Source organism: Euprymna scolopes, chromosome 31 (assembly GCF_053919585.1).
Source record: "Euprymna scolopes isolate OS-2025 chromosome 31, ASM5391958v1, whole genome shotgun sequence".
Taxonomy (NCBI): Eukaryota; Metazoa; Mollusca; class Cephalopoda; order Sepiida; family Sepiolidae; genus Euprymna; species Euprymna scolopes.
The window spans coordinates 66046435-66058715 of NC_136512.1; the positions used below are offsets into that span (position 1 = coordinate 66046435).

The 12281-nt window shown below is 35.5% G+C and overlaps 1 pseudogene; it reads left to right on the plus strand.

Moving 5' to 3' along the window:
- Positions 1-3443: 3443 nt before the first annotated feature.
- On the plus strand, positions 3444-4126 carry LOC145255530 (late histone H2B.L4 pseudogene; annotated as a pseudogene).
- The last annotated feature ends 8155 nt before the right edge of the window (positions 4127-12281 follow it).

The window sequence follows — 12281 nt, forward strand, 5'->3', positions numbered from 1 at the left end:
CTCACTGTCACCTCTATAAGTATAAAAGCTAAGTTCATCCTAAAATTGAGTAATACTGGCACATCTGGACAGGGGCTGCTTTGTGCATCCTATCCTGCCTTTATAGAGTTCAAAACCGGCTTCGAAATCTAGTAGCTGATGCACTTTTCTCTTCCCTGCTACCTCTTTCCTTACAGAAGAAACGTCGCGAGCCTGTCTCTGCTCTATCGTTATTTTCATGGCAAGTGCTCATTTGAACTCCAATTTATGATCTCCTCTTGCAAAACTTTTACAAAAAACACTCGACTATCTACAACCACTATCAATAGTTTCCCCTATTCTCTATCTGTCTCGCAATCTAAACGCATATTCTACGAACACAGCTTTATTCCTAAAACTACCTGCCTGGGGGACATAATTCCATTAGCCTGCTCCGTTCTGCGACTTTTAGTTTCGGAGGAAATAGAGTTTGAAAATATGGAAACAGCCAGGCAGACATATAGCCTTTTATATATTAGATTAGGGGCCGTATTCATTAGCAATTAAGTCAGCTCGCATAAATTTTGACATAGACATGTTATCATAATCCAAACTTGCAAAACAAGATCATTGTCAGGGATGAATCAAGGATGCCTCACATATGAGATTAAGACAAAACAAGAAGTCAGTTGGACAAAACAGGGGTATGTGTCGAGATGACGATGAGGTCACGTTTCTCGAGCTGATTTCCAAATCAGTTGTCTGTGGAAGCAGGTGCTCGGCACGTCGCCAATAATGCTGCAAGAAACTTCGATAATCGCCAAGACCTTTTCGCACGTCACCCAAAGATTTACGAAGATAAGTTTAAATAATTAATTAGCTAAGAGAACGTTCGTTAGTCTCTCTCTCTCTCTCTCTCTCTCTCTCTCTCTCTCTCTCTCTCTCTCTCTCTCTCTCTCTCTCTCTCTCTCTCTTCTGTGTGAGTTGGTTCTCTCTAAAAATAAAACCTTTAAAGAAACTCTCAACGAACGTTTCCTTGTGTCTTTTCTGCGTGAAAAGGAGTTTTATTCGTCTAGATAAATAGGCAAGACGATCGATGACCAGAAGAATAAAGGGGATAAACTGAATCATGTAATGAACGCAAGGCGAAACAGCGACGACGACGACGACTAGAAGCGGCAATAAGAAATAAGAAAAGACCGCGAATTAAGATACGTCACATGCAATAATGTACACAGTGAACATTTTAGGTTCCGTAGAAAAGAAATGAGAATAAAATACCCGCATATGTACAGAGAGCAATTTTATTAATGGGTATGAAGAAAACTTTTGTGAGTGAAGACATTGCACCTATAAATGCTTTCAATTTCAATTTTCATGTTGAAATATACCGTCAAAGAATGTTGATGCATTTTCATAAGTTCAAACAAAATTTTTCTTTTCTTTTTTTTTTTTACTGCTTTTTTCACCTCGAACAAGGCACAGTGACACTTAGATGTAAGGCGCTACACTTTGGGACAAAATTTGTAGGAATACTATATAGGGGTTGAGCAGTAAGATGTCTATTTACATTACACTTGAAGTTCTACGTGTCAGTATAGTCAGAAAAACAGGGACCCGAGAGGGAATTCCAAAATGTAGCAGTTCGAGAGAAAAAACTATTTGAGTGTGAGCATTAAAATATCAGTAAATTGTTGAACCTACTCGATGTTGCTCGGGAATCTTCTTACTTTCATTTTTATTGCGTTCATTACACACGCGCGCGCACGCAAGCACACGTATCACACTTTTTGTCTTTTCATTTATTTGATTTTTTGTAAGAAAATGTTTTACATTTTGGGGGAGGGAAATAATTCAATGAAGGGATATATGTTAATGTTTTATAATTCGTTTTGCAATAACATTAATAGTGTCATATATTTTAATTTACGACACATGGGTGTATAAACTATTTTATATCTGTCGTCGTCGTCGTCGTCGTCGTAAACTAAGCCAAAGATTCCCTCTTGTTATAGAAACATCATAATTTAAGCACCCAACGACAGATTTAGCGTAGCTCCCCATTTGTCAAACCATGTTCCTCAATTTAATAATCTCGAACAAACACCCTTATAACTTGGTATAATACCTTTTTATAGACAAAAACTGGGTCTCACGGACGCTTTCTTTTACTCGTAAGAGGAATTTCAAGATACGTAAATACTCGTAATAAAATGATTGTACACCTATTTCTTCTCGTCTGCTTATGAACACACTCGGTCGCCGATGTTTATAAAAGGATTTATTTTTTTAAAAAAATGATAAAGTTAGAAAAAACATCCGAGGGGCAAATTGCATACGCGTGTTGTCGACATCTGGGCTATGATTTAACGCATTTCTACCCAGAAACGGCTGGCGTAGAACTTCAAGTGTAATGTGGACAGGCATCTTGTTGTTCAACTCCCTACATAGTATTCCTACAAATTTTGTCCCAAATAGTAGCCCCTTTACACTAATCTCTGCACTGCACTGCTCGTTACAAACACTGTTATGTCGTCCGCAAGCACTTGTCAAGGTAATCCAACGTGGAACCAGATTTACACTTAGCTTTTGAAGGACAGGTTCCAACAGAAGCGCACAGAGCACTGGCGAAAGCGAACATCTACCGACGGCAACAAATTAAATTTTGCTCATAGAATTTGCGTTTAGTTTTAGGAACATGTAGAAATTGTTGACAGTTGTATCCGATTTCTTTTTTTATTATTATTATTTTCTTCCTCTGAAGATTGTAGCGCTGGATATGGGGCAGCCCAACCAGCTGCCAACATTGCCCTGCTTTTTATTAAAACCAACCGAGAGCTCTTTTTAGTATCCTCGTTGTTCTCTTAAGTACAATTTTCTGCATCTCTTTTGCACTTGGTTCACCAGGAATATTAGTTAGGTAGGACTTCAATATGAAAGCCTTGATAATCGACATAGGATGATCAAGTAGATATGCGGACAACACACTTCTGCTCTCCCTTTGACAAAAGCTTGTTACGGGTTCACACAGAAATTGGGTAGAAATATGTACGAAATGAGGTCACGTTTTTTTTTTTTTTTTTTTTTTGTTGAACGAAATGGATCCGGACTTGGCGCACCCAGGTCTTCAATCCGTGTCGTTAACTACTCAGCCAACGTTACCGCCGTTTACGATGTCAAAATAAGCAGACACCTTTTTCGAGGTCCACCATCCTCACGTGGATGGATCCAGAACTTACAGCTCAAACTCAAACAAAAAAATGAAAGTAAATAAAATCCGGGCAACGCCAGATAATTACAGACAGCTAGTGCTATTTTAACGCTTACATAAAAAAGGCTCAATTAAAATAGAAAAGAAGAAATAAATTAAATTTAAAAAAAAGAAAGAAAGAAAGAAAGAAAGGAAATATTTTTGACCAATCAAAATGCAGCAAATCACTGTTGACGGAGTCGATTTGGCCCATATATAAAGAGTTCGTCAACTACGCATAAAATCATTTACAAAACTGATCCTGCAGTGACTAGGTTTTTGAAATGGCCCCTAAACCAGAAGTTGGCTCCAAAGGTGCTAAGAAAGCCGCCATGGCTAAACCTGCCTCTCGCAGTGTTGATGGAAAGAAAAGGAAAAAGAAGAGGACGGAAAGTTATTCCATCTACGTCTACAAAGTGATGAAACAAGTTCATCCTGACACTGGAATTTCCAGCAAAGCCATGTCTATTATGAACAGTTTTGTGAACGACCTTTTTGAGAGAATCGCTAGTGAAGCCAGCCGTTTGGCCAATTACAGCAAGAAAAGCACCATTACAAGCCGTGAAATCCAGACTGCCGTCCGTCTCCTTCTCCCAGGTGAGTTGGCCAAACATGCTGTCTCTGAGGGAACCAAAGCTGTCACCAAATACACCAGCGCCAAGTAGACTCTTGCTTACAAAGCGGTATCTTCACGACAATTTTAAAGACTTTCAGAGCATTTTTTCGATTTAGCATTGAAATTTCGTAACTTGTTTCTAGAAATTGTAGTGTATTTCGCTTTTAAGACTTTTAACATTAAAACTTTGAATAACAAGCTCGTTTTTAAAGATTTAATGGAAGCCTTTAAATGTTTCGGTGCTAAACACTTTTCTCCACCTTGGATCTATAATCCGGGGTTTTCCACTAGGAGTTTACTCTTTGTAAACAATCCCTACCTCAGAAAGGACTTTTCGTCAGTTAAGTTTACTGATGTCCTCTGTTGGCTTAACTTTCATAAAGTTACGGTCAGACTGATCCAGATCGACGTTGGAAAAGTTTTACCAAGCCTCCCCCCCTCCCCAATGCATTTTAAGTCTTGGACACTCCTACAGTATATATATAAAAAATATCTACCAAATGTAGGGGAACTTGATTGTTGTCGTGTGTAACTGCGACTTGTCACTTTCGCTTCACCAGACACGTAAATAAAAATGGCGGGCGATTGTGTAAACTCTTTGCTTTAAAAAAAAAAATGCTTGCCCTGTCCTAAAACCTGTGGTTGCCAGTCGGACTTGAGATTATTAGCATAACGAATTTATAAAATTAGATCTAACCTGAAAATGCTGAACTTCGTAACTTTATACCTCATTCATTGTGCACTCACGGGGCCATGCATCTTTCACTTGTTCTAACCTAATCTGGCTTTGCATTCGTCTGCCTTTACTTTTCCAACGCTGCTTTCAAATTTCGTATCTCCTACCTAGCTCTATCGAACATAACCGTTTGTTTTTGGTTAATACCGCGTTTTCAAACATTGAAATATTCGTCGGTACTCGAAACTCGCCCTCCTCCCCCCCCCCGTGTACTGAAACCTCCAGATGTGTTGGTGTGTACGTGTTTGTATGTCTCGCTAAAACTTGAAATCCAAAGTGGATAATGGTCCTGTCTTAAAGACGGATTCGGACGTATGTGAAAGTTAGAACTTTTTTTTTTTTTTTAACCGTGGAATCTGATGGGGGGGTCACGTAAAATTTATTTCTAAACTATTTCATCTGCACATGTATGAGCCGCTCAACTTCTACGTCAACTGCATAAATTATGACTGCCGCAGTTGACCGAGAAAGATTAGTTTTTGCGTTCACGTTCGCGCCCACCTTACGGCGAATTTTTCGTTAACGTCTTTTTGAAAACGTTTTTCGATGAGCTTTTACGTTAGAACAGGGTTACGATTTACTTTGCTTTGTACTTTATTATTTACTTCAAAACATGGGTTTTATTTATAGTTGATTTGACTAATTAAAGTCGCCATACTATTAAATGTATGACTTATTTACGTAAATCAAATACTCCTTAAATCGTAACCGCTTAAAACCTTTCGCTCACATGCTCCTATTCCGAATTCGTAGCAGTGGGCCGACATCAATGGACTTTTAACCAACAATCATTAACAATTAAGTTTAACCAATTCCAAACTGATAAATTATTGTACAGTAAATTAAAGCAAACAAGACGAACAACTTTATTTTTATGGCCCGTTCCACGCCGGGTAGCCCTATATAGTTCGTTGTAAGAGGCATATTACTATTCTAATGTTAAACGGTCGAATGTCAAACTTAAAACTCAAATATAAAATTCACCGGCTTTTATCACTAGGGCTGTAACAATATTTGACTCTAGTATATATTCGGCACAGTAAGGCAATTAACCGAGAACCACATCAGTCGTTAAAAACATAGTATATTTTCGGATAGTGAAAAGAATGTTCTCACATCCCTATTTATCACTAGTTGTCTGGCGTTCAAACGTCTACATCCCGCGATGAAATTCTGTTTCAAATCCAACTGGCAGATTTGAACATAACTAGACTTAATCGTAGTCTGGGAATAAAACTCAAAATACGAAAATTAAAAAGATGGGTAAAATTTTCGATAAAGTTTTAAAAACTTTATTTAACCGAAAATCTGAGTTTTCTAATTGCGTTTGAAGCCCAACTTGAAACTACAAATCACTTATAAAAGCTGGAGAAATCTTGAATTTGTGAGGCATAAAAACTCAAATGCTCTTGTATATATAACTTTAGTCAAAATCTGTTCATTCTTAAATGGATTTTTTTTTTTTTTTTTTTCGATTTTCAATACTTATCGAAAGCTTTCGAATAAAACGTAAGAGCACTTCTAGACAAAGTATCTTTTGTATGAAATTTCCAAAATCGACTCTGCCGCTTAAGAATAGGGAGCGACCTCGCGTACGCGCGCTCAGTCCCTTATAAGATCTCGAGGGATCCTTAATACAGGCCTCGATGGGGTACGCGTTCAATCTGATTTGAGGCAAGGGTTTTATTTTTTAATTCTCCTTAATGTCGAAACGAGTATAAATGCAAATGTATAAATTTGCATCGTTTGTGTAAAAAAAAAAAAATATAAAATAAAATAAGACTAAAACATTCGGAAAAATTTCCACTTTCTCGAACTAAACGTTGTTCGTAATAACTTGTATATATACGTTTTTAAAGTAGACTTTCCAATAACGAATATTGGTGCAACTACACTACAATAACGAAAGTCTGGAAACATTCGATGGTATCTACGGACTTTAGATATTTCAACAAAAAGCAATATCTACTTAATTGGCATGTCAATAGTACTTGAATATTACCGCATTAAAAACATTAGTTTCCGATTTGTAAAAAAAAAAAAGCCATATTTCTTTGGGAACACGTGGCATAAGAAATGACTATGCTAAAAACGAGGCAAGAAACTTATATTAATTAATGCAGAATTAAATTGGCAATAGACATATTACCACCACCCCTTTTGTAACTTTCCTGTGGTATTCTTTTTGACGAACATTTTTATTTTTCTTAATTTTAGAAGTATCCATTTTTATCGTCTTTCGTAATTTTGCTGTAACATGACAATTAAGTAGTGACCATTGGTTTGCCTTGAAATTAAATATTAAAAATTTCGAATTTCGCTATTAGTGTAGTTGCAGCCGACTATTTGTTCAATTGTAGAATAAGAACTGAATTGCGCTTGATATTCACTTAAATTTTGTATAATATTTGTCTTTAGTGTAACCGATCTTTTATCTGGACATTAATTTAGAATTGTTTACAGTTTTATGTGCTATAATGTATAATCCAATTCATAAAAAATGCTCATGGAAGTTTATTCTAGATTTGTCCTGTAAAATATATTGTAGAATTGTACTATAGGAAACGTTAGATTTATTCTGATATTTGCAAGGATATTGGATAATAACGTTGAATGTGGCTCTTAAATATTATCAAATAAGACTGATTCGCGTTTTTTTTTTTTTTTTTTTTTTTTTTTTCAGCGTATATAACTTTAATTCAATGTTTATCACTTGTGTTCTGTGCTCTTGTGTCAAATATTTAAAACTTTAAATCAAGTCTTTTTGATACAACACTTAACGCTAGTTTTAACGATTTTTAAGTAAAATCTTTTATTTGAACAAATGAAATAAAGGATAATTAGTTAGTTTCTTAAATTAAGTTCCATTTATGGATGTGTGATAGAATGAATTACGAACATTTCACGAAATTAGTTTAAAACGATGCTCTGTAGTAGGCACCGCCAAAACTGGGGGGGGGGGTCAGGTAAGTACTTTTTGACGGACCGTCTTTTTAAAAATCTACCAACAATCGGTTAATTATCCTATCAATACGAAATTTTCAGCGATTATTAAGAGAAGAATGAACTTTATAACAGTACTTATTTTTCATAAACGATATATATATATGTATATATTACAACCCCCCCTTGTTTTGAGGGGGTACAAATATGCTTAAAATTATCTGAAACTGAACACAACATATTGTGTTGTAAGGGACAGAATTATAGATTTAAAAAAAAAAATTGTTTGCATACCTTTTTTTTGTACGTCTGAATATCAGAACTTCGATTGTGTTTAATTATCCCGCTTTTGAATTTTGAAGTGAAATTCGGTGAATGTTAAGTAAAATAATTAAAGTTAAGCAAAACAAAAAAAATTTTAATATTTATACGAAAAAAGCCATTTTAAAATCTTTGATAAATAAATTAACAATTTTTTTTTTTTTTTTTTTTTTTTTTTTTTAGCGAACCGAATAATGCATGACCATTATTAAACAGGGCATGCGTTGAAGAATCGATACCAAAAAAAAATTGGATAAATATTGTGCCTTTTGTTAAAAATAGCATTTTTTCGATCCCGTTTGAAAACGTTTGCCGCCTTTCGACTACGGTGGACCAAACGCGCTGAAATATTTTTTATTCTGCTTTAAATTGCCCCCCCATTTTGGGGAGCCTGCCCCCCCCCCCCCATACACATTAAAAACCAAACTCATACAAATGCTCACCCATCTGGTACTGGCCAGCCTCAGCGTTAATACATTGAAATTTTCGTCACTGAAAAATAAGTTTTTGCCTGTTTGGTCTTCCATAGTTTGCTTTTTATCAAATGCAAACGTAAACATTGTCGATCTAGACTCTAGTTCGACGCGAAGTAACTGGTTGCCTATATGAATAAGTGGAATTATTTGAAATCCAGGTACTTATATTATATTTTTGCATATTCTCTTAGAAAATCATCCTAAATCTTAGACAACAAATAAATTTCAAAAACCTTTTTTTTTTCTTTTTTTTTTTTTTTTTAAATATTTATGTACGTCTTTTTGTGCAAGACAAATGTCAATTGTTAACTTTTTGGGAAAATGTAACATCTAAAATTTAATTAAAAATAGAAAAAGTTTTACATTCTGTTTTCTATGATAAAATTCAGGGTTTTATCTTTCTGGAAAAAAGTTACTAAGGAATAATGGATTTTAATAAATGTAATTTCGTTTTAAAAAAAACTTGATTTTTCGGCCATTTTTGGCGGTGCCTATTCTATAGTAACCAACAAGGTATAAAACACAATTTATAAGTGAAAATGGTGCCTTATTAGCATTTTACATTTTTTGTTCAATAAATGTAACATGAAATTTGGTATTAGCTTGTTAATGCCATATTAAGAAACGTGTAAAAGGCTTTTACGAAATTTTAAATTCTTCATAAAATTGAAAAAACTGATGTGGCAGTTTAACCAAAACTTGGCGAGCAGAATTTCTCGTTTAAGGAAAGGAACACTGCAGGAACTTTTTTTTTTTTTTTTTTTTTTTTTTATGCTTCGACAATTTTTTTTTCACCCCAAAAATGTCAAGCACCAATTTATGACAACATGAAGAAAAATGATCCAATGAAAAAGTTTATATTTAAACAAGGAAAACTTTCGAATTTGGGGAAAAATGATTTCAAAAACATAAAAGCAAATAGATATTACTTTAGTCATTGATAATATATATATATATATATATACACATACTAGCATTTCATCCCAGCGTTGCCCGGGTGTTTGGATGTGTGTTGAGCAAAAAAGTGGTAGTAGAAAGGCAGGTTCAAGAACGGGGGAATAAAACCTGACGTTACGACCACCGCCAAACCCGAAGTGACGTAGGTTTTAATTCCTTTCTAGACAATAGAAAGGAGAGGATAACTTTAAAAAATATCGGCGAAAAAAGCGACCCCCCCCCCTGTAGAAAAGTGTCCCTTTGAAAGTGAAGGTATTAATGTTTTTAGCCAATTTTTTCGATATTTGTGGTCTGAATGGTCGAACTTCAAAACGATTCTGATCTTGTAAAAATCTGTCAAAGTTTTAGGCACACATGCAAACATACATGCATACATTTATATATTGGTAACTAAAAATTTTCGACCCAAACTGATGAAAAAGCTTGCCCTATCTCTGAATACCCTTTATGTAAAATTTCAAATGTTTAGACCAGAAAGTGTCTGAGTAATTTGGTTAAAAACCGCAGAGGTCAAATTTTTTAACTTTGACCTTAACATTTTTTTTGGGAGGGGGGGAGGCTCAAATCGAGTTAAGTTAGGTCCATGTCCAAGGAACCTATATCTAAAATTTCAAGTGTTTAAACCCAAAATTGTCGGAGTTTGGGTAGAGTTCTCAAAGGTCAAATCGTTGAACTTTGACCTCTTAATCGCAAAATTTCTGGCCGAAAACGAATTAGATTTTCCCAAATCTCAGTACCCTATATATCAAATTTCGAGTCTGTAGACTTAAAATTGAGTTATTGCGTAGGGAAATGTTCAGACACGTTCACTTTTATAGATAGATTAAACAAATATGTATGGAAACAATTTTGTGTTTACTATAAACTTTTTACGCAAATATTATGCAAGTATAAATCGTGTAGAATATCTGCATGAATATAATTACACGTAATAATTGAGTAAAGATGATTATCCCATAAGAAAACCGCAAAAACTAATAGGAATTAATTAAAATGAATGTTTAAAAGAATATGCAAATTAGCTAAATCTTTTGCTAGTGAATGCAATCCCACAATCCACAGATAAGAAAATTGTATTTTCTTAATTAAATAGAAAAGAGGGTTTTTAATATGAATATCAATACACACAAAAGAAAAACGAATTTATAGGAGGATAGATATATAGACTAGCATTTTAGCCCGGCGTTGCCCGGGTGTTTGGAGGTGTATGTTGAGCAAAACGAAAAAGTGGTAGTAAGAAGGCAGGCTCGAACCCGTACCACAAAGGAGGACAAGAACAGGAAAAAAAAAACTGACGTCTTTGCGGTTACGACCACCGCCAAATCTGAAGTGACTTTTAAATTAAGGCTAGACAATCGAAAGGAGAGGATATCTTTCAAAAATATCGGCGAAAAAAGCGCCCCCCCCTGTAGAGAAGTGCCTAGTTGAAGGTGAAGATATTAATCTTTTCAGCCAATTTTTCGGTATTTGTCGTATGAAAGGTCGAACTTTAAAGCGGTAAAATCCGTCGCCTCTGTCGAAAGTTTTAGGCACACATACATACATTTATATATTAGTAATTAAAATTTTCAACCTAAACCGATGAAAAAGCTTGCCCTATCTCTGAATACCCTTTATGTAAAATTTCAAATGTTTCGACCAGAAATTGTCTGAGTAATTTGGAAGAGACTGCAGAGGTCAAATTTTTTTAACTTTGACCCCTTAACATTTATTGTTTTGGGCTAAAATCAAGTTAAGTTAGATCCATGTCCAAGGAACCTATATCTAAAATTTCAAATGTTTAGAACCCAAATTGTCGGAGTTTGGTAGAGTTCTCAAATCGTTGAACTTTGACCATTACAGCCAAATTTCTGGCCGAAAACGGATCAAAGATTTTCCCAAATCTCAGTACCCTGTATATAAAATTGAGTCTGCAGACATAAAATTGACAAAGTTATTGCGTAGGGAAATCTGTGTGTGTGTGTACACACACACACACACACACACACATGTTCACTTCTATAGATATACTAGCATTTCAGCCCGGCGTTGCCCGGGTTTTTGAGGTGTATGCTGAGCAAAAAAAAAAACGGTCAATTTTTTTTTTTTTAAGTTAGATCCATGTCCACGGAACCTATATCTAAAATGTCAAGTGTTTAGACCCAACATTGGCGGAGGAGTTTGGTAGAGTTCTCAAAGGTCAAATCGTTGAACTTTGACCACTTAACAGCCAAATTTCTGGCCGAAAACGGATTACAAAGATTTTCCCAAATCTCGGTATCCTGTATATCAAATTTCAAGTCTGTAGACTAAAAATTGACAGTTATTGCGTAGGGAAATGCACACACTGACACTTTCATTTTTTTTTTTTTTATTATTTATTTTTTTTACATGGGGGTCACCACTTATCAAGGCCCGAAGGCCACTCAGGGATAAGGGTTATTGTGTGTACAGTAATCAATGAGATAGTATTGTAGTAATCATTAGTATTGGGAGTTTTGATAGTGTCTTACTTAAGGGGGCGGTTTGTGAGGAGTTTATGTTGGACTTGAAGACGTCCAAGTTGTAGTCAGGTGGGAAACAGGCAAGCAGCAGAGTTCCACTGGCGTGCAGTTCTAAGAAAGAAGCTTTGCTCATGGAATCTACGTTTGGATTTAAGCACAGATAAAGAGTGGGGAAAATTATTGACAGTAGTTTCAGCCAGACGGGTGTTTCTTGTGAAAGATTGGCGAGGGAGGACGAGGGATTGGAGCTTAGACGAGCACCTGCCATGGAAATAACGATAAAACAAAGACAGGCTCACAAAGTCTCTTCTGTGGGAGAGAGGTTGCAGGGAAGAGAAAAGGGCATCCCCCCACTAAACCAGGAAGTCTATTTTGTACCCTGTCAAGGCAGGATAGGCTGTTTTTTTTTTTGTTTGTTTTTTTTTTGTTTTTTGGGTTTTTTTTGGTTTTTTTAGCAGCTCCTGCCCAGATGTGGCAGCAGTACTCCATCCTTGGACGTACTTAGCTTTTATAAAGATAGAGAATTGCATTAGTAGTGAGA